At 49.8% G+C, this 19678-nt stretch overlaps 1 long non-coding RNA gene across 2 annotated transcripts; it reads right to left on the bottom strand.

Moving 5' to 3' along the window:
• Nucleotides 1-659: 659 nt before the first annotated feature.
• On the bottom strand, nucleotides 660-6251 carry LOC131813845 (uncharacterized). Of its 2 annotated transcripts, none has more exons than XR_009346998.1 (2): nucleotides 6105-6251; nucleotides 660-1723 (listed from the first exon to the last, which is right to left on the bottom strand). It is a non-coding gene; the product is annotated as an uncharacterized LOC131813845 (long non-coding RNA). The 2 variants fall into 2 exon arrangements; XR_009347001.1 differs by lacking the exon at nucleotides 6105-6251 and adding an exon at nucleotides 4134-4331.
• Nucleotides 6252-19678: the final 13427 nt, after the last annotated feature.

The raw sequence follows: 19678 nt of genomic DNA, 5'->3' as shown, positions 1-19678 counted from the left end.
GAAGATTGCCTTTTGCCCTTAGGAAAGTGTCAACATTCCAGCAATTGAGTCCCAAGAAGAATGTCAGTCCGCCGCCTCAAGGACTCGTCAATGGGCTACAGGTAGCAAGGACATTTAATAATGTATTTTTTTTTTTAAATGAAGCAACTTCGTTTCTTTGATCTGCTTAATAACAACTACTACTAAATGAATACTTTCAATATGTAGACCTATACCAAGTGCTTTACATATATATGTAAAGCACTTGGTATAATGAATATGTATACACAGGCACAAGCATATACATATCTACATATTCATTATATTACATATAAATGTAGATAATATACAATAGTTGATCCTTCAGCAACCCAGGTTTGAATAGTGTAGGTCCACATATGTTTCTTCTGCCTTTGTTTCGCACATCAATTAGAGCTCATGTTCTTGAGTCAGACGGACATGGGTTCACGTTTCTGCTCTGCCACACATACTACACGACCTCGAGCAAGTTGTGCCACCTAAGCACCAAATGGGCTCCTCGAGAGGAATCGAGAGAGGGGAGGTACCGCACGCAGCTCAGAGCTGGGGCCGTAGGAACCCAACGTCAGGAATTATTAGCACCGTTAACTTTTTCTAATTTGAAAAAATGTTACTGCAGGAAAAGTGACTTTTAAAAAAAAAAAGATTTTATTTCTTTATTTGAGAAAGTGAAAGTGAGAGAGATCGCAGAGGGTGAGGGAGAAGCAGACTCGCCACTGAGAGGAAAGCCCGATGCGGGGAATCGATCCCAGGACCCTGGGGTCATGACTTGAGCTGAAGGCAGACGCTTAACGGACTGAGCCACCCCGGCACCCCTTAAAATGGACTTTTTCTCTGGGTGTACTGTTTAAATTTGAGCACATGGACAGATTCATGTAACTGTCCCCAAAAGCAGATTACACAACAGTTCCATCATGCCTCCCCCGCAAAACTCCTTCCTGCCAGGCCTTTCCCTTCCCCACTTATGACCTCTGGCAACCACTGGCTTTCCTCTCAAGAATATCATATAAGGGTGTGTGGCAGCTCAGTCGGTTAAGTGTCCGACTCTTGATTTCAGCTCAGGTCATGATCCCAGGCTCATGAGATCGAGTCCTGCATCGGGCTCCTTGCTAGCCACGGAGCCTTAAGATTCTTGCTCTCCCTCTGCCCCTCCCCCACCTCCCCCACCCATTCACAGCGTCAGTGAAATGGAATCGGACGGTCTGTAAGCTCTGGAGATGGGCTGTTTTCACTCAGTGTGAGGCCTCTGTGATTTATCCAATAGCTCCTTCCTCTGTCACCCAGGAGTAGACACGTGCTCAAAACTGTGTCCTTATTTTTCACCCCAACCAACTGTCCACGCCAGGCACATGCAAATGGACACTATAAGGTGTTGGCCTAGAAGTCACTCTCCCTGGGGAAGCTGGTGGCCCCCATACTCTGCATCAGCGGCCCTTCCCATCAGGCCTCCCATAAGCCCGCTTGGACGTAAAGGCTCTGAGTCCAACCGTAGAGTTTGAGGAAGAGAAGATTCCTTTGGTCCCCTCGGTGGCAGCAAACAGAAGACACCAAGGGGCTGGCAGCTGGTGTCCGGGGCGTGGCACTGAGCCCGGACCCCTGTGTACTCCAGGACCTGCGGTGTCCACCATCTGGCCTGCAGAGTTTGGCCCCCGCCGTTCTCCTGTTCCCCCGCAAGTACCAGTCACAGGACAAAATAGGCTGGAGCCTGTGAGTAGGAAGAAAAATTTCAGAGGGCGAGGCAGACATTGAGCAGGAGAGACAGACCGTTTGCGGCCTGAATAACATCTTTTTTGTACTATTTTCTTCCTCCAGATGGGTTTGCAGGCACGGCCCCGCTGCTGCCTTGGCTCACGTTCAGACTTGGCATCTACGGGCACGTCCTTTCTCGGTATCGTTAGAGGGCGGCAGCGATGCTGGCCTCCCAGTTGTCCTAGGAATGTCTTTTTTCCCTTTTGTCTGTCCTTCTGTCCACTCCTGGGTATCCTGGGGCTGGGTCCTCAGGCAGCGGCCCATTAGAGAAAGACAGGGAGGGAGAGAAGGAGAGAGTCGGACCCTCCTTGCTTTTAAGTGCGAAGTCTGTGGCCGGGTCTTTCCAACACTTCTTGGGCCCTGAGGGGACACATGGTGGCAGTGGCATTCATAAGGGGCTTAGCTTTGCCCTCCACTGTGGGGCTTGTGAGCACTGGCTCAGGGCAAAGAGGCTCGCTCTGGGTCCCAGGGCAAAGCAAGTGGCAGGGGTGGGCTCTGGCCAGCGGGCGCGGGTGGCTGGCTTTCACTTCCTCGGGAAGTCCCACGCACCTGACCTCTGAGGCTGCTGCCATGGGTGTCTGTGTGTTTCCCCAGGGAGTTTCGGTTCATGGGTTTTCTGAGCAGCGGGTCAACAAAGTGAGAGCTTTCCAACCACGGAGAGCAACAAGGCTAAGCAACCCGGAGAAACACAAAAACACAGACTCCAGGCGAGCACATTAGAAAATACATACCATCTCCTGTGCCTGCACTTGGCAAGGGGGGAGTTCGAGGGGTGTCATGGGTTCTAATCCCAGCCGTGAACGCTGTCAGCTGCTGGCCCATAGCCGTAGCCTCTCCAGAGAGTTGCCACGGTGGACAGGAGCCACTGAGTCATGATACCCCGCTGGGGGCCACCTGCGGCGAGGACGGTGTGGCACAGGACTATGGGGGCCCGTCCCCTTGTCACATTGTGTCAAGGTGGGTCAGCTCTGCAGCGCCGCTCCCAGCCCACAACTCAGGAGGATCAAGCGGCCGTCAGACCTGAGCTGAAAAAAGCCTTGCTTGGTTTCTTCACCTGCCCCATCCTGCTTCCCTCCCGCACCAGCGGTCATCCCGAGGGCTCCCCCTCACACAGAACCTCCAGCTCGGATTCTGGATTCTGGATTCCGCCTCTAAGGAATTCAACCCAAGCAGCAGGTGGGGCCAGCATGAGGCAGCCTTAAGGGGACCCCGCTCTTGCTGGAAGAGCTTGGAGCCTGTGGAAACCTGGTTCTTTCCACCCGTTCCCATCTGCGTCATTTTACTTCTAAAGTTCAGCAAGTCAGGGGGGCACACTCCATTTCTTCCAGCACGGGGCTCCCGGTTCCAGCATCACACAGAGAAAAAATTTCCAGTGGCTTTGCTCCCAGGGCTACATGTGTTTTTGTTTAGACAGAAAGCAGTAGCAGGTACGGATCCTGCTCCCCCAGACTATCGGGGGACAATCCCTCAGCCTGTCCCCAGCCTCCCCATTGGTGAGGGCACTCAAAGGGACAGGTGCCCGTGGGATGCCTCTTTCTTCAAATGATCAGCCCCTTAAGAGGCACACGAAGAAGAAAGCCGATGGAAAGCAAAAGGCATCACCTCTCTGCATTTCCTTTCTCCCTCAACCCAAGTACCACCCACTGCTTCTGCAGCTCCGGAGTGAGCACTGCCAGGTGCCAGGTGCTGTTCCAGGCACCGGTCCAGGCGCTGTTCCAGGCACCGGGATATGGCAGTGATGGCCATGGAGCAGGCTGGCTCTCACGTTCCTGTGAGTGGACGCTGGAGAAGGGAGTCAGCATATTAAACAGAAATAATACTAACAACTATAAAGAAGAAACAGTAGTGGCATAGGGAGAGATGGAGTCCTAGGCGGCTGGGCCACTTTGGATAAGGGTCAGGGAAGGCGTCTAGGAGCTGGTCTTGATCAGCACCAAGAGGCCAGCCCAGTGAGATCGAAAGCATGCAGGCGGAGGGCACAGCATATGCGCGAGGGCTCGGGGGCACGGAATATACCCAGGCTGGGAGATCCAGGGAGATCTTGGGGGAGGCTCTTGGGGTTATTTTTCCTTCCATCTGGTTCCTCGCAGGGATCACAATGGAAGCAAGAAATCTTCTATAACTGCATGAGATTTATACACATTTACACTGAGGGCCAGCCTGACAAGGCAGAGCTCCTACTAGGCTAGCTTCTCCTCTACACAGCGTGCTGTTTCAACAGTCACCTGAAGCTTTCAGAAGGACAGAGGACAGCCTTGTGTTCTTATGTTAGGGCCTCATGGAGCACTGGTACAGACTGCCAACTCCCACAGGCCAGGGGTAAGGTTGACCAAACTTCCTGTCCGTGTGCACACGCTTCCACTTACCGCTCTCTGGACACAAATGCCTCGGAAACTTATAAACCAAAAAAATCCGTTTGGCAAGGTAGGCCCCCAGGGAGGCCTCGATCTCTTCTCCCAGGAGCCGTAGAGCCCGGCAAGGTGAGGGTTAACCTTCCAGTAGGCTCCCTGCCAAGGCTCAGCCCCAACGCTGGCCTCCTTCCTCCCACCTCTGAGCTGCCAGGACGCTGGTATGGTTCGCAACGGTCTATTTCACTTACTCGGGCAACAAGATGCCCGAGGGCCTCAGGGGTAGGTCAGACGCGTTTAGGAACACTGAGCCCCAGTGTCACCCTACCATTCCTCCAGCTGACACACCCAGTTAACTCCAGACACCGAGACTGTGAGATCCGATCCCACAGACTTGGTTTTCTCTATGAAAATAATCATCGTGCTTACAAGGGGGACAGGGGGGAGAAGCCTTTAGCCCCCTCCCAAGACACAGGGTGGTGTCTACTCGGCTTTATCATTTCAGGGAGGTTCTTGATAGTGTCTCCCTCTCAGAGGACTTGGGTGTGACTCCCCCGGGTTTGAGGAATGGGCAGAGGTCACTTTGTTCTAAGAACAGCTTAATTCCCCTGCAGCCTGGCAGAGAAAGGGGCTAAGGTGGTGAGCAGCCGACCCCAGCCACGCTGAGCTCAGTCCAGAAGAGCCGATCCTGGATCTGGAAGAGGCCTGTGCTGCGGGCAGGCTCTATGAGAACCAGACAAGCTGGGTGCCTCCTCCCTCTGCACGTAGCTGGGGGCAAGACGGCTCCCTTAGGATCCCAGGCTTTCCGGGAAAGGAAGTCTTCATGGTGCTGGGGGTCCACACACCCGCCACTGTTCTTTACCTAAACCAAGAGTGCCAACACCAAGAGGGACACCACGGCTTCTAGGGCCCCTTTAACTCAAACAATGTCCGATTCTAGGAGACTGGGGCAGGGTTGCTAAGCTGTGAATGGCTATTGGGGGGTAGGGAATGGGTACGAAATCCAGGCTATATGAACAAAAATATCGTGGGGTCCTTGACTCTAAGTCAATTTCTACAGTGTCGGTCGCCATAGTGACACCATGAGGTGAGTAGAGCAGGTCTGACATCACACAGGTATCCCTCCGGAAAGACGAGTGAGAGGGGCTCTCCACTTCCGGTGGCCCCACCTGGCTCTGGACCTTCAGGGTCTGCCTCCCAGGTGCTGGAGGGAAGTGAGAGCACCCACCCTCCCAAAGGACCCTCCCATTCTCACAGCACATGGTGGAGGCCCACCAAGTCCTTGAAAACCAACCCACCAAAAATCAACTTGCAGACGGATTGGCAAATTGAATTGATTTGTCACCCCCCCATCAATATTTACTTCTGCTGAGGGTATCTGGGTGGCTTAATGGGTTGAGCCTCTGCCTTCGGCTCGGGTCATGATCTCAGGGTCCTGGGATCGAGCCCCGAATCGGGGTCTCTGCTCAGCAGGGAGCCTGCATCCCCCCTCTCTCTGCCTGACTCTCTGCCTGCTTGTGATCCCTCTCTGTCAAATAAATAAAATCTTTTAAAAAAATATTTACTTTTGCTTCATAGAAAAATCAATTCAACACATTGCCCCGAGACGCCCCCCCGACTCTAGAGATGATCTCTCCCCTCGAAACGTCAAGCCTGTCTTTTAAGAAGCATTTTGTTGTTGTTGTTGCTTCACTTGGATTTTTTTTTTTTAATTTTACTCGTTTGAGAGAGAGACAGCATGAGAGAGATCACAAGCAGGGGGGAGGGTCAGAGGGAGCAGCAGACTCCCCGCTGAGCGGGGCTCAGGCGGCTCCATCCCAGCACCTGAGATACGACAGGAGCTGAAGGCAGGCACTTAAGCAACTGAGCCACCCAGGGGCCCCTCCATTTGGATACTTTAAAGAGTGATAGCTTCCCCTGTCATTAAAGGTTTGTCCCCACCATTCCGCTCCCCAACCTGCTCCTCCTCCCAGAGTGTGTAACTCTCACCAGTAGAGCTCCGACAAGAGACCTGATTCCCCGAAGCAGATGTGTTGGGGTTTTTTTTACGAGCTTTCCGCCTTCCCCAGCCATTGCCTCAGTAGAGGGGTTCCTGAGCTGTGGTGAGTGAGATGAAGTGATTTCTCTGGAGAACAGAACACGCAATCCGGAAACAGACCTGCCCCCCCACCATTGCCTACGGAGAGCTTGTGTTTGATAAAGGCAGCCTCATAGGTCGTGGCGGAAGAATGGATCTGATTCCACAGTCCGTGTTCCAGTAACCAGAGAGCCCTGTGCAATCAGGAACAACTGGAGGCGCTCATCTCGTGTTCCTTTCATTCCTCTCCTATAGCAAGGTACATGCCAAAGGCACTGGCTATTTAAGGGCAAACATGAAACCGTGCAAGTACTATAGGGAAAGGGGGCAGCTGGGGAGTTCTATAATTTGGGAGTGGGGAAAGCTTTCTCAACTCTGACCCTACACCCAAAGACAGTAAGAGGAAAGATTAGCATAAGTTTCAAGAGATTGAAGTTTTGTAAGGAAAAAAAAAAAAAGTTAAATTACTTTTAAATAAGTAAAAAGAAAATTTTTAAAAGATTTTATTTATTTATTTGACAGACAGATTAGAGTGCACAAGTAGGCAGACCAGCAGGCAGAGGGAGAGGGAGAAACAGACTTCCCGACAAGCAGGGAGCCAGATGTGGGACTTGATCACAGGACTCGGCGACTGTGAACTGAGCCAAAGGCAGATGTTTAACCAACTGAGCCACCCAGGTACCCCCAAGAAATTTTAAATAAGTAAAATTAAAAAGACAAGCGATATAAGGTTAAAACCTTAAAAAAAAGATTTACAACTTACATCACAGACAAAGTGCTAGTATTCTGAGTATAAAAAATCTGCTGATGTAAATTAAAAGACCAACACCCAGTGAGAAAAATGCACCAAAAATAGGAACAGTTTACAGAAAAAGCAAGGCTAATGTTTCCAAAATATACGAAAAGATGCTCAATCTCACAGTTATAGAAAGGCAAATTGCCCCGGGGAGCTATTTCTTGCTGATCAGAATGGCCAAAATCCAAAATTTAACAAAATACTCTCTTGTCCAGGCTGTGAGAAAACAAACATTCTCACACTTCACGGTTGGGAATGCAAAATGGGGCAGTCCGCCTGGAAGGGAGTGTGCCGTTTGATCCTGCCATCCTGCTCTAAGAATCTACCTAAAGATACCTGGCATATGATACAAAAAGATGGAGGGATAAGGCTATTCATTGCAGCTCTGTTTTTTTAAAAAACCATCACCTGGAAAACAACAAATGTCCATAAATAAGACCTGGCAGAACAAACAATAATACGTCCCCACAAGGAGTACTTTGTAGCCATAAAAAGAATGAGGAAGTTTCTTCAAAAGATTAACAACAGAATTGTCATTTGACCCAGCAATTCCCCTTCTGAGTATTTACTAAAAAGAATCAGAAGCAAGTTCTCAAAAGATATATGTACGCCCATGTTTATAGCAACGTTATTCATTGTAGTTTAAACACGGAGCAATCTGTGCCATTTGCCGGTGGTTGAACGGATGCACCAAATGTGGTCTATACACAAGATCAACATTATTCAGCTTTAAAAAGGAAGGAAAATCTACAATTTGCTACAATAGGAATGAATCGCAAAACATTACACTAAGTGAAGTAAGCCAGGCACAGAAAGAGAGATATTGGGTACCCTGATGGCTCAGTCAATTGGATGTCTGATTCCTGATTTCAGCTCAGGTCATGATCTCAGGGTCCTGGGATTGAGCCCCATGTCTCGCTCCTTGCTCAGAGGGGAGTCTTCTTAGGAGCTCTCTCTCTCTCTCTTTCCCTCTCCCTCAGCTCCTGCCCTGCTCTCTCTCTCTCTCTCTCACAAATAAATCTTTAAAAAAACAAAATAAAATAAAAAATTTAAAAACTAAAATGCATTAATGTGACTATATAGTCCTAGTGGGGTTTACTCTAAGAAGAAAACTGAAAAAAACAAGACAAAATACTGAGCTATTTTCAATAATGATTGTTTGGTGGTAGTGTTGAGATCTTTAAGACTATTGTGTATGTGGTGGGAAAATGTAACTAAATTTATGTCAGCGTCCTTGAGGTCTGAGATTTGAAGTGCGGAGAAAGGCAATTCAGATATAAAAACTATCAGATGAAGCAAAAACCTTGGAATTCTGAATTTGAATGGAAAGTATCAGTATGAACTCATATCTTTTTTTTTTTTTAGAGAGAACGCATACAAGCGGGTTGGGGGGGTTGCCAGAGGGAGAGGGAGGGAGAGAACTTTAAGCAGGCTCCATGCTGAGTACAGAGCCTGCCACAGAGCTGGATCTCATGACCCTGAGATCATGACCTGAACGGAACTCAAGAGCCAGATGCCCAACCAACTGAGCCACCTGGCACCCCAAACTCATAGCTTTTCTTAAAAAAAAAAAAAAAAAAAAAAAAAAAAAAAAAACCCTGTGTCTGATCTCTGAAAAGACCTAGCGTTATTAGAAAATGCAAGCACATCCAGTACCCAGGTGGTGGCCCCTAATACAATGTTCAAATGAGAGGAACCAAGGAGCCATGGGGACATGGCAGATTGCAAAACTGGGAACTGGGTGAACGAAAGTACAGTGTGCGCTTGAACTTGGAACAGCTCATTACACCAGAAAACAGTAAATGTATCCAAGACCTCTGAAACAGAAGCTGTCCATGGGGTTTGAGGGTGAGAGAGACGGGCTGTCCCTGCGCCCAAAGAGCCCATTTGAAAGTCTATAAGCATAAGAATTGCAGTTCATTGAAATATGTCAAACACATTTAAATCCACGAGATCATAATGATTTTTTAAAAAAGACTCATTGAGGGGTGCCCGGGTGGCTCAGTTGGTTAAAGCCTCTGCCTTTGGCTCAGGTCATGATCCTGGGGTCCTGGGATCGAGCCCCACATCTGGGCTCTCTGCTCAGCAGGGAGCCTGCTTCCTCCTCTCTCTCTAACTGCCTCTCTGCCTATCTGCGATCTCTGTCAAATAAATAAATAAAAACTTTTTAAAAAATAAAAATAAAAATAAAAAGACTCATTGAGGGGCACCCGGCTGGCTTAACAGATGGAGCGGGCAACTCTTGATCTTGGGGTCCTGAATTCGAGCCCCACATTGGGCTCCATGCTGGGTGTGGAGCCTACCAATAGTTAACAAAATAAATCATAATAAATAAATAAATAGATATTATAAATATAAATAAATAAATACCTTCAAAAAAAACCTCTTTGATCACTTTTGGTGGACACTAAAGAGTTCACTTGTGATTTGCAAAACTAGCATATAAAGGAGGGAGAGAGGGGCCCCTGGGTGGCTCAGTGGGTTAAAGCCTCTGCCTTCAGCTCAGGTCATGATCTCAGGGTCCTGGGATCGAGCCCCGCATCGGGCTCTCTGCTCAGTGGGGAGCCCCCTCCCCCCGCCCCCCCGCCTCTCTGCCTACTTGTGATCTCTGTCTGTCTAATAAATAAATATTTTTTTTAAATCTTAAAAAAAAGGGGGTGTGGGGAAGAGAACCAAGCATTTATTCTATCTTCTCTTTAAGTACTATACCTCAGGGTAGCCAAATAGTTGATAAGGGGAAGTTGCTCTCTATAGAAACAGTCCACATAAGTCCAAAGAAAGAGTGATAAATTTCAATATCACCATTTTGCAAATCCTAATAAATGAATAAATCAACAGCTCGTAACAACCAGGAAAACAGCTCTTATGTGCCTGCTGATGGAAGAACAAAATACCACCCGTAAAGCAGTTTTGCCAGAAGATATGTCCCCAAAAATCTGATTAAGCCTCTGGATTTAACTTTCAGTTCACAGGAAATTTAGGGGACAAGGGAACATGTTAAATAACCCCACAAAGATACTGTCAGTGAGACCCAGCCTGTGGCGGCGTTGGAGTTGGGGGAAGGAAATGGAGGGAAAAGCAATGAAACGAGTCTGAAGAGACATACCAGCCAGTCACATTTCTTGTTTGGGTTCTGAGTTAAATAAACAAATCAGGGGTTTTTGCTTTTTTTTTTTTTTTTTAATAGGGTCCACGCCCAGCATGGATCCCAGTGTGGGGCCCAATGTAGGGCTTGAACTCACAACCCTGAGATCAAGACCTGAGCTGAGATCAAGAGTCAGATGCTTAACGGACTGAGCCCCCCAGGTGCCCCACAAGTTAGTTGTTTTGTTTTGTTTTGTTTTTAAGGGCGTTTGTAGGACCGTAGGGAAACATGAAGAAAGGCTGGAGAGTTGATGATATTAAGGAATGACAGTAGTCTGGGGTTGTGTTTCACAAGGGCAACCATTTCCTCTTAGAGACACATTCTGGAATATTAAGAAATGAAATCATATCATGTCTAGGTCAAAAGGAGGGGAGGAGGTGGACATAGAGACAGAACAAGGAGTAGTCATGGGCTATGGGCTAATTGTTGGAACCGAGCAACGGGTATATGGAACTTCACTAGACTACTCTATAGTTTGGTAAGTGTTGAGCAGACCCCAAAGGAACCGGGTTTACTTGGCTCTACAGCAACACTCCGCTTACCCCCTCTGCTCCTCCAGCTGGAAGAGCCGTTCTTGGGGCACTACCCAGGGAAGAAATGTCAACAGACGATTATTCTCAACAAATGGACAATTGACCGCACAGAGGCCAAGAGAGGTTGGCAGCTTGCCCAAGGTCACTCGCGTACAAATCCTTAACCAGCCCGATCCTTTATTATTATCCTTTATTATTATGCACAACTGGCCTCGGCCTCTGACCCACGAGCTTTGCAAAGGCCCAAGAAAACATGCTTGCTCCTAAATGTAAAAAAACTTAACAGCGAAATCAATAAAAGTGAATGTTTACAAGTTCTAGCACTGTCGCCTACTCAGCCGCAATGGAACTCAACTCTTTGGAGATCATCTTTCGATGTTGTTGACTATGGGATGTAAGCGTGCTTCCATGTTTGCCACGATGTACCAGGGAGCCTCCCGGATGCGAGCGCTGGGCCCCTCGTGGGTCTTCAGCAGACCCACATACAGCATGGAGTGCTGAAGGGCACGGGCCGGGTGCCCCAGTTCCACTGTCCTGCCGCCGAGATAATGGTAGTATTTGGTCAAATCAGACACCAGCAAGTCAGACCAGAGGGTGCTCCGCAGAAATTCCTCCTGTCTCCAAGGAGCCCTGGGGCCCCAATGCCGCTTAGAAACACCCTTTGACTCCATCCTTTTGGTTTGCTTAAGCAGCCGTGCAGAATCAGACCCTCAGAGAGGCAGTTCTGGGTCAAGCGAGACTCCTTCAGATAATGCTTGTGAGTGGGGGTGGGGCGGTGTCTCTCATTCCTTCCCCTCCCCCCCATTCCCCGGAAGAAGGAGGCCTGCAGCCCTCCATGCTGCTGGAAGAGAGCCTGAGGATGAGGATCCACAGGGCATGGGACCGGATCAGCAAGGCAATTGCAGAGAAATGGGGCCAGAGCCCTAATGAAACCATGCCTGAAGTTCACTTCCGGATGTCTCAGCTACATGAGCCAATAAATCTCCTTCGTTGCTAAGCTAGTGTGGGTGGGGATTGGTTGCTTGAAATCAAAGTCATCCTGATGGATGCAGACCTCCCGGCTCTGTCATCCTGCTACTTGGAGCACAAACTCAGAACATTGCCCTCCCCCGTAGTTTTCCCTGGGGTGCACTCCCTCTCGCAGGGTCTGGTCCAGAGGCAACCACACGCCTGCCCTCCGATCTTACATGGACAACCAAGAGAGTCAGTCAGAAATCTGGGGCCTTTCCAGAAACATCCCTCCCCTAGATGTGGTAGACAGTGACAGAATGTCCTGGAAGCTGGGCTTTCAGCATTTTTGCTGCTCCTCTCATGCCTTCCATGCCCTCCTAGGGATAACCTGGTAAGCAGAATTCCCAGATTCCACTCATCTGTTGCATAAGCATTTCCTGCCTCTGTGTGGGCTGCCTCATGAGGGGAATCTGGGTGAACAAAGTGGGGTGAGGAGCCGAGCGCGAGCTGGAGCCGGGCAGGGGCCAAGGAATGGTTAGGACTCTGGGCTCTGAATTCAAACCATGGGCGTCCTTGGCAGGTTATTATGTGATCCCGTGCCTCAGTTTCCTCATCTGTCAAGTGGCATGTTGGGCATATATTTAGTAAAGGCTCAAAAAAGCATTAGCTTTTATTATTAAGCATTCATTTCTATTACTATTGGGTTCTTTTTTTAAGGAAAGGACTAATATAACCCACTCAGCTGAATGGAGGTTGGGCCTGGGGACCCCTTCCCTTGGGATGCAGAAGTTCAGGGCTGAAGGGGTGACTAGGCTGACTGGGCATAAGGCAGATTCTTTTCTTTTTTTCTTTTTTCCAATTCTTTTCTTTTTTAAAAAATTTTTAAAAGATTTTATTTAGTCGACAGAGAAATCGCAAGTAGGCAGAGAGGCAGGCAGAGGGAGAGAGGGAAGCAGGCTCCCTGCTGAGCAGAGAGCCCCATGTGGGGCTCGATCCCAGGACCCTGAGATCAAGACCTGAGTTGTAGGCAGAGGCTTTACCCACTGAGCCACCAAGGCACCCCTTTAAATTTTTTTTTTTTAATTTTACTTATTTGAGAGACAGTGCAAGCAAGAGAGAGAGAGAGCACAAGCACAGGGAAGGGCAGAGGAAGAAGGAGACTCCCCACTGAGCAGGGAGCTCAATGTGGGACTCAGTCCAGGACCCCAGGATCATGACCTGAGCTGAAGGCAGACACTTAACTCTCTGAACCACCCAGGTTCCCCTCCAGAGACCAAGTCTGACTCCTGAGGCTCCCATTCAGGGGTCCTAGGAAGAAGCTGGAGGAGGGGCCCTTCCCTACCCCTAGTTAAGTGTAAGGAAGACCCTTTGGGGGCAAGGAGTCCTCCTCTCCACAACTCAGTTCAGCCACCCAGAGTTTGCTTGGTGGCCCTATCACAGGCCAGGACCTGGGCCTGCGTACTGGGAGCAGAGATGACAATCAGGTTCAAATGTCCTCTGAGCCGTCAGTCTCCCCGTGGCAGTGGAGGAATGATGACACAGGAGTGCCCACCATCTCTCAGTAAAGGCTGAAGGGACCACTCTGAGAGGAGGAAAGAGATTAGTTCCAATCCTGGAAGACTCCTGGCACAGGCAGAATTTGGACTGGAGTTTGCATGAAGCGTAGGTCTTTGCTATGTGGCAGGGGACAGCTCTGGGAATGAAAGACTTATGCAAGGGGACGGGGCTGGGACCCTCACATGACACAGAGCTAAATGGACCCGCAGGAGCGACAACAGGAGGGAGTGAGACCTCACGCAGCCCCAGCCCGCTCCACCACCTGTCAGGCCACTGTGCCCGGCACACAGGAGCGGCTGCTGGTGGCACTGGCCCTCAAAGGTGGATGTCACTCAGAAAGACAAGGGGGAGCCGGGAGAAGGGTAAGGATCCTGGATGGCCCCTCAACAGGTTTCCTCATTCCTTTGATTCCAACTCTTGCTTCCTTCTGTCTGACTCCTCGTTAGAAACGTAAGGCGCTTGGAATGTGTCCTGACCAGTTACGAACGAAGCTTTGTTAGCTGAGTGACTGAATGAAAGTATTAGATGAGACCATCTCAAGGGGACACATGGCGGGCGTGAAAACTCTGCAACCCATGAAGGAATCTGTTCCCATTGAGAAGATGGTAAAGGCAAACTGATTGGAAAATGTATTGCAATTTCCAGAAAACAGGTCTATTTCTGAATCTGGGGCTAAAGGCCTTTCTAATCATGGCACAGAAGTTGGGGCAGGAAAGGAAGAAATGGCTCCCCAGAGGAGAATCTGGATGTAGTCTATCCAGAAGGGGAGGTGGTGAATGTCAGGAAGTAGGTGTAAATCTTGGAAGAATCACCAATTCCAGAGAAAAGCAGAGAATCTGGATTCCTGCCACTGGTACCACATAGATACCCACAGGATGGAAAGAACAGCTAGACCGGTAGACAGGTAGGAAGCAAATTAGATACTTAATTCCAACCAATTATTCCAGAGAACTATAAAAGGCAGGGATGTTTGACAGGGCATTGAAATATCAGATATGCAGTTAGAACCAAAGACATAGGGAAGGAAAAAGGGCAGGTGAGCTGCCTTCCTCTGGGGGGGCTTTCCTGGGTCTGACTTCTAAGCAGCTGGCCCAGAGCTCACAAGCTCTGTTAGAAAGGTAGGCAAGTCCTCAACTGAGAAAGCTAAGGGTGGGCTCAGGGATCTGGTGAGGTTGGAGGATTGCCCAGATTGGGAAGGGGGGCATTTTATGTGCCCTAATGAGTGGTCAGCTTTAGCTCCAGGCACCCAGAGGCTCTTTTAGGAAAGTTAGCCTGATGCTCACATCATACATTGGAATAAGGAGTGATGAGCCTTTGAAGGAGACATTACCCACAAATTCCAATCCCGGTGTGTCCACCAGTGCTAAGCACAGGTCTTCAGGCCCATGGGGAGCATTATAGGTCTGAGGACCCAGCCTTGGTCCCTATTAATAGTACGCTCTAGAAGTACCCTCAGGTCTCAGGAGTAGGGCTGGACCCAGCTGCCCTGCTCAGGGATTCTGCTGAATAGCCAAGGGTCTCCAGGCTTCCCGTCTCCTATGCCTGGAAGCCACTATCGCCAAGCTCAGGAGAGAACTCAAGACCAAGTCCACGGCCTGACCCCTGCGACAGGATCCCCACTTGTGTCTTCTAAGGAATCACAAACACCCATGGCACCAGGGTGGCTCAGTGGGTTGATCTTGATCTCGGCTCAGGTCTTGATCTCAGGGTTGTGAGTTCAGAGCATGTGTTGGACACCATGCTAGGGGTGTGGCCTACTTAAAAAAAACAACCACAAACTCCCACCAAGCAAACAGACTCCAGGTATTAAACAAACTATTGATTTTGAAAATCACCAGTTTGCTGCTGGTGAAATCATGGGAACTCCCTTGAAAGTGCCAACTGTCCATGTGGAAGCGCTGAAGCTGGTCACAGGCGGGGGCTGCCTTGCCTTTGCCTGGGATCTGGGGCTGCGGGAGCTGTTCTCCCCCTCCAGGGGTATCTCGGGCCCCAGACCACTGCAATTTCATGGATCTTCTTCCTCCACGCCCTGGGACTAAGGGTCACGGACTGATGTTCAGAATTTCAAGGGATGCATCAGGGCCCCAGATTGGGAAAACCATCCCACAGTCAGACTCCGGGTTCCAGCCCCAGCCCTGTCTCTGACCAGCGGTGCTACCCTTGGCGAGCAGCCCTGACCATCCCTGCCCTGCCCTCTGTGTCTCTGCTTCTAGCCAGGCCGCCTCCCCTTCCTCCTCCTCTGAGGTGTTGCCGTTTCAGCCACAATAAGGTGTCCACTTAGTCTCTGTAAGCTCTCTGGCATGTTCTGGTCACAGGATGACAATGCCAAGAATGCTCTAGACCCATTTCCAGGAAGCACAAGCACATTTTCTAGGGGAGAGAACCGATCCTTCCACCTGTCTACCTGGGCCTCTTGTGACCTCCAGCAGCCAGTGCTCCGGGGGGTTCTGTGAGCCTGGCGCTTTGCCAAGTACCGAGGTGGGCAAGGGAGAAACATCACCAGGAGAAACAGGGCAGGGGCTCCCCTCAGGTGCGAGAGGCAGGGAGAGAGCGGGTCGCTGCGGTGCAGCATGGTCCTGGGGGAACGTTCAGCCGCAGGAGGGCACAAGGCAGGGGCAGAAGTCTTCAGGCCCATGGGGAGCACTATAGAGCAAGGGAAGCACTAAGAGTGAGGGAAGACTCTTAGAGCGAATGTGAGCTGGCTTCTGGACACTGGATTGTTTTTCAGGCAGAAATGCCAAGCGCTCCAGGTGTGAGGGCACTGCCATGGGGCCATGGGGAAAAACTGGAGAGGATTCCCAGAGAAGGACAGTGTCAGGCAGTGGGAGAGCCAGTGGGAGCCACACAGCAGAGTCTCCCGTTTCTTTCTTTTTTTTAATTGAAGTATAGTTGTTGTATTAGTTTTAGATGAAAGGGTCACACTTTTATCCCTAGGGCAGTAGAGAGCCCTTGGAGAGATAAGGGGAGGCGAGAGGCGCTTCCCTGCATAAAGGGGCTTCCCTTTCATAAAGCTGGGAAGAGCAGATAAGAGATAGAGCGAGGCTACAGGTGGGATCTCAGGCAGGAAATATGGAGCCCCAGGCAGGAAAGACTGAGGCCTCAACTCCTCAACGGTCACTGCAAGACAGCCTCCTCCAGGGGTCAGCAAAATGTGGACACCATGAAAGGCCAAGGCCAATGCCAAGGCCAGCGCAAATGTCCACTTCCACGAGGCTGCTTGGCTCCTACCAAAGCAAGGGCCTCCCCCTTCTCTGTGCCTCTTTCTGAGGCTGCTGGTGCTGCTCCCTCCTACCTCTGCTCAGCACGGCCTCTCCTGGCTTGACGGGGGTATGCATGGCTGGACCGGGATTGGGTAACAGGGGCACCCATGCAGCTGGGTACCAGGTCATGGGGTGCAACATGAGTTGTGGTGATAAGGGGATCCCAAGGGAGGGGAGGGACAGTCAGGGTGGTATGCAGGACGGCTGGCTCCAAATACTGTCGATAAATATAGGCAGTAAATTTCAGAAAGGCCAGGTGACCTCTCCAAAGTGCCTAGTTTGGGGGCAGATACCCAGGGAATCGTGTGGAAAGACATCATTGAAGGCCAGATCCTTGACCTCCAAGGGCCTCTAGTCCAAAGACAGAGGCCAGCTGTCTGCTGGGCATGATGATTCCAGAAGAAAGCTCCAGGGCCGCAAGCTGCTAGAACTGGAAGGGCCCCTGGGCTGTACTGGGGTCTGGGGACACAGTGCAACACAGAGCTCAAAGTCCGTTGGGAAAGCAGACAAGCAAACAACAGCCAGGCCCGAGGGATGAGAGGAGTAGCGTGTTGGGCTCTCCCAGCCAGAACTCCCACAGAAACGGGAGAGCCTGTGTTGCCTTAAGCATGGGGGCTTTCCGCTGTCAATCATCCTCAATATCCAGGATCATGGCTCTTGACCTTAATCTCCTGGGAAGGGGGTTTCCCGACCTTAATCTCCTGGGAAGGGGGTTTCCCGAGTCCCTACCTTTGAGTCTACATTGCCTCCTATGTTTTCAAAAAGTGGCTTAAGGACAGGTTCTCTGAATCACGGCTGTATCATCCAAATATGGACCTGAATCTGTTTCAGGGTCATTTTTTCCAGTTTAGAATTTTCTGAACTCTAACTTCTTGCACGCTTCACGTTCCCAAACCTCAGGGCGAATCCCAGACACTTAGAACACGAGCTGTTCAGTTAAAACATCAACGCAGCCTCTCCCAGACCTTAGATGTTTCTAGCCCTGGACTGTGTCTTCACTGTCTTCAGCTTTGCACGAACTTATTTCAAGCTCTGCTTTTTCACATAACATCATTTGACATCCTCGTTCTAGCAACAACTTTGTCGTTGTTTCTAACAACCATGCTGTATTCCAGCTGGCGCCTTGTTCAACATTTCAGCCTGCGTCTCTGCCCGTGACGATGGCCTTGGGCCAGCCTGGCCTTCTACAGTTCTCTCACCTCTTTATTTGTAAAACATAGTGACGTGGAAACTCATTTCCAAGCCTTAGTGTTGCAAGTGTCTATAATTTTCCAGCTGTGCAATCCTACATTGTAACCTTGGGGTAACAGTCCCTGGGAGGGAGAGACCTCACCGTGAGGCGGGAAGACACTGAGGAAGAAACAGGTAGGAGAAGTGATAATCACTCACCCCCTTCCAGCAAAAATGGGATGGGTGATCCGGACCCCCTTGTTCTCAGTCTAACCTAGGCAGCCACCACATTAGGAAATGGGGGTGCTGGCCCACTCGCCCTTCACAGGGAACCACAGCCCTCCAAGACTTGCAGTCTTTCCTGCCCCTTGATGACAAAGCACTTTTGGAGTCTAAGCTCAAAACCCTCCCCCTCAGAAGACTGCTGAGTCATGGTGGCTGCCTACCACAGCCTCCCCCCCCCACCCCGCCTCTTCCCCCTTCAGCTCTAAGAGCCAGTGTCCTCCAGAAAGAAAAAAAAAAAGGGTGGGGAAACCCCAAAAAACAAACAAAAAAAACCACCTAGCCTGGCTTTTCTCTGGCCTGCCGTCCCTCCCGTGGCACTGCTCCCAGCCCCAGGAGGTGGCTTTCCCCGGAGGCCAGCCAAACTCCCCGCCTCCTCGAAGTCACGAGGAGCTTGGGGCTAGAGAGGAAGGAGGCCAATTACTGGTCAGCAAAGGTCCAAAGAGCAGGTCACAGCTTTGGAAGAATCTAGAAGCTTGGAAATGGCAGTTCTAACACCCAGGGGTCCCAGAAAGTGGGGAATGGTCCAAGCAAACAGATACACACACACACACAGACACACACATATCCCAGCACAAGATTTCTCTTTCATTCTCCCCAGTCAGCCTCCTCCAATGGCCAACTACAGCCAGAGCTGTCCCTCAGTGTTGCCTTGAGGGTCACTGCCACTGTGTATGTTCTATCCAAGCACGGAGCCAATACTGATTCATGAAACCGACTTTTGGCAACTGACCACCTTCGGATGGGTCCAACTCCCTGCAGGATCTGTCCACCTGGATATTCTGGAGGCTCTGAAACTCAGCATATCTGGTGCAAAAGCAAGCTCACCTTCACCCCAACCTGCATTTTGTCCTGCATTTCTCAGTGAATGGCAGCAGCTATCCAGTTCCCAGGCCAGAAACTCGGGGGGCTCTCTCGCCCACCTCTCACCCCTCACTTCCATGCTTCATGTTAGCCCATCTGCCACTGCATCCTGTCTGTGCTGTCTCTTCTGTGGAGAACCAAGGCTGCTGCCTCCCAACAGGTACCCAGCCTGTGGCCTGACTGTAATCCATTCTTTACATTCAATCCTGAAGCCATCTGTTGACGCAGTGAATACAGAGCCCCAGTAACAAGCGTCTTGAAAAATGCAGAAAGTACAAGATGATGAACATGGAAACACGCCTGCCCTCCGGGAGCTTATGGTATCTGGTAGCAGGAAGGACAATCAAAGACTGACCTGTGTGTATAGAAAATATAATTACCCATAGAAATAAATATTATCTGGCGTAGTTACGCATCTTCGCTACTTACGGAGCCACAAATACCAAGTCTGTTTATCATCTGTATTTTAACTTGCTTTATGGTATCTTTGTCCTATAGCTTGTTGTTGTAGGATTCCATTTATATGAAATTCTAGAACACGCAAAGTTAATCAATAGCGAAAAAGAAGAGTGGTGGTCTTGGGTGAGGGTACAGGGGAAATCTCCTAAAAAGGGATACCAAAGAACTTTCTAGGATAATGGAAATGTTCTGTATCTTATTTCAGCTGTACTCAAGGGTCAAAACTCATCTAAGATTCTGTGCATTTTGTTGTAATTCATTTTGAAAAAATCATGCATTTTTGCAAAGAAAACAATTTTTTTGGCTTTTTACCTACTTCATTCAAGTCTGCTCCATATTCCTATAGTTATACTTACAATTTTTCTTCTAGGTATGCTTCCCTCAAAGATTTAACGACATGTATCTTGGGCTTATCAAGTTTTTGTAGAACCATACCCCCTGTTCTTTTGTCTAAGCGCTTTGTCCAACT

The sequence above is a fragment of the Mustela lutreola genome, chromosome 1, assembly GCF_030435805.1.
Source record: "Mustela lutreola isolate mMusLut2 chromosome 1, mMusLut2.pri, whole genome shotgun sequence".
Lineage (NCBI taxonomy): Eukaryota > Metazoa > Chordata > Mammalia > Carnivora > Mustelidae > Mustela > Mustela lutreola.
Note: the sequence above shows the minus strand (reverse complement) of the source record. Positions and strands in the feature narration are given on the sequence as shown.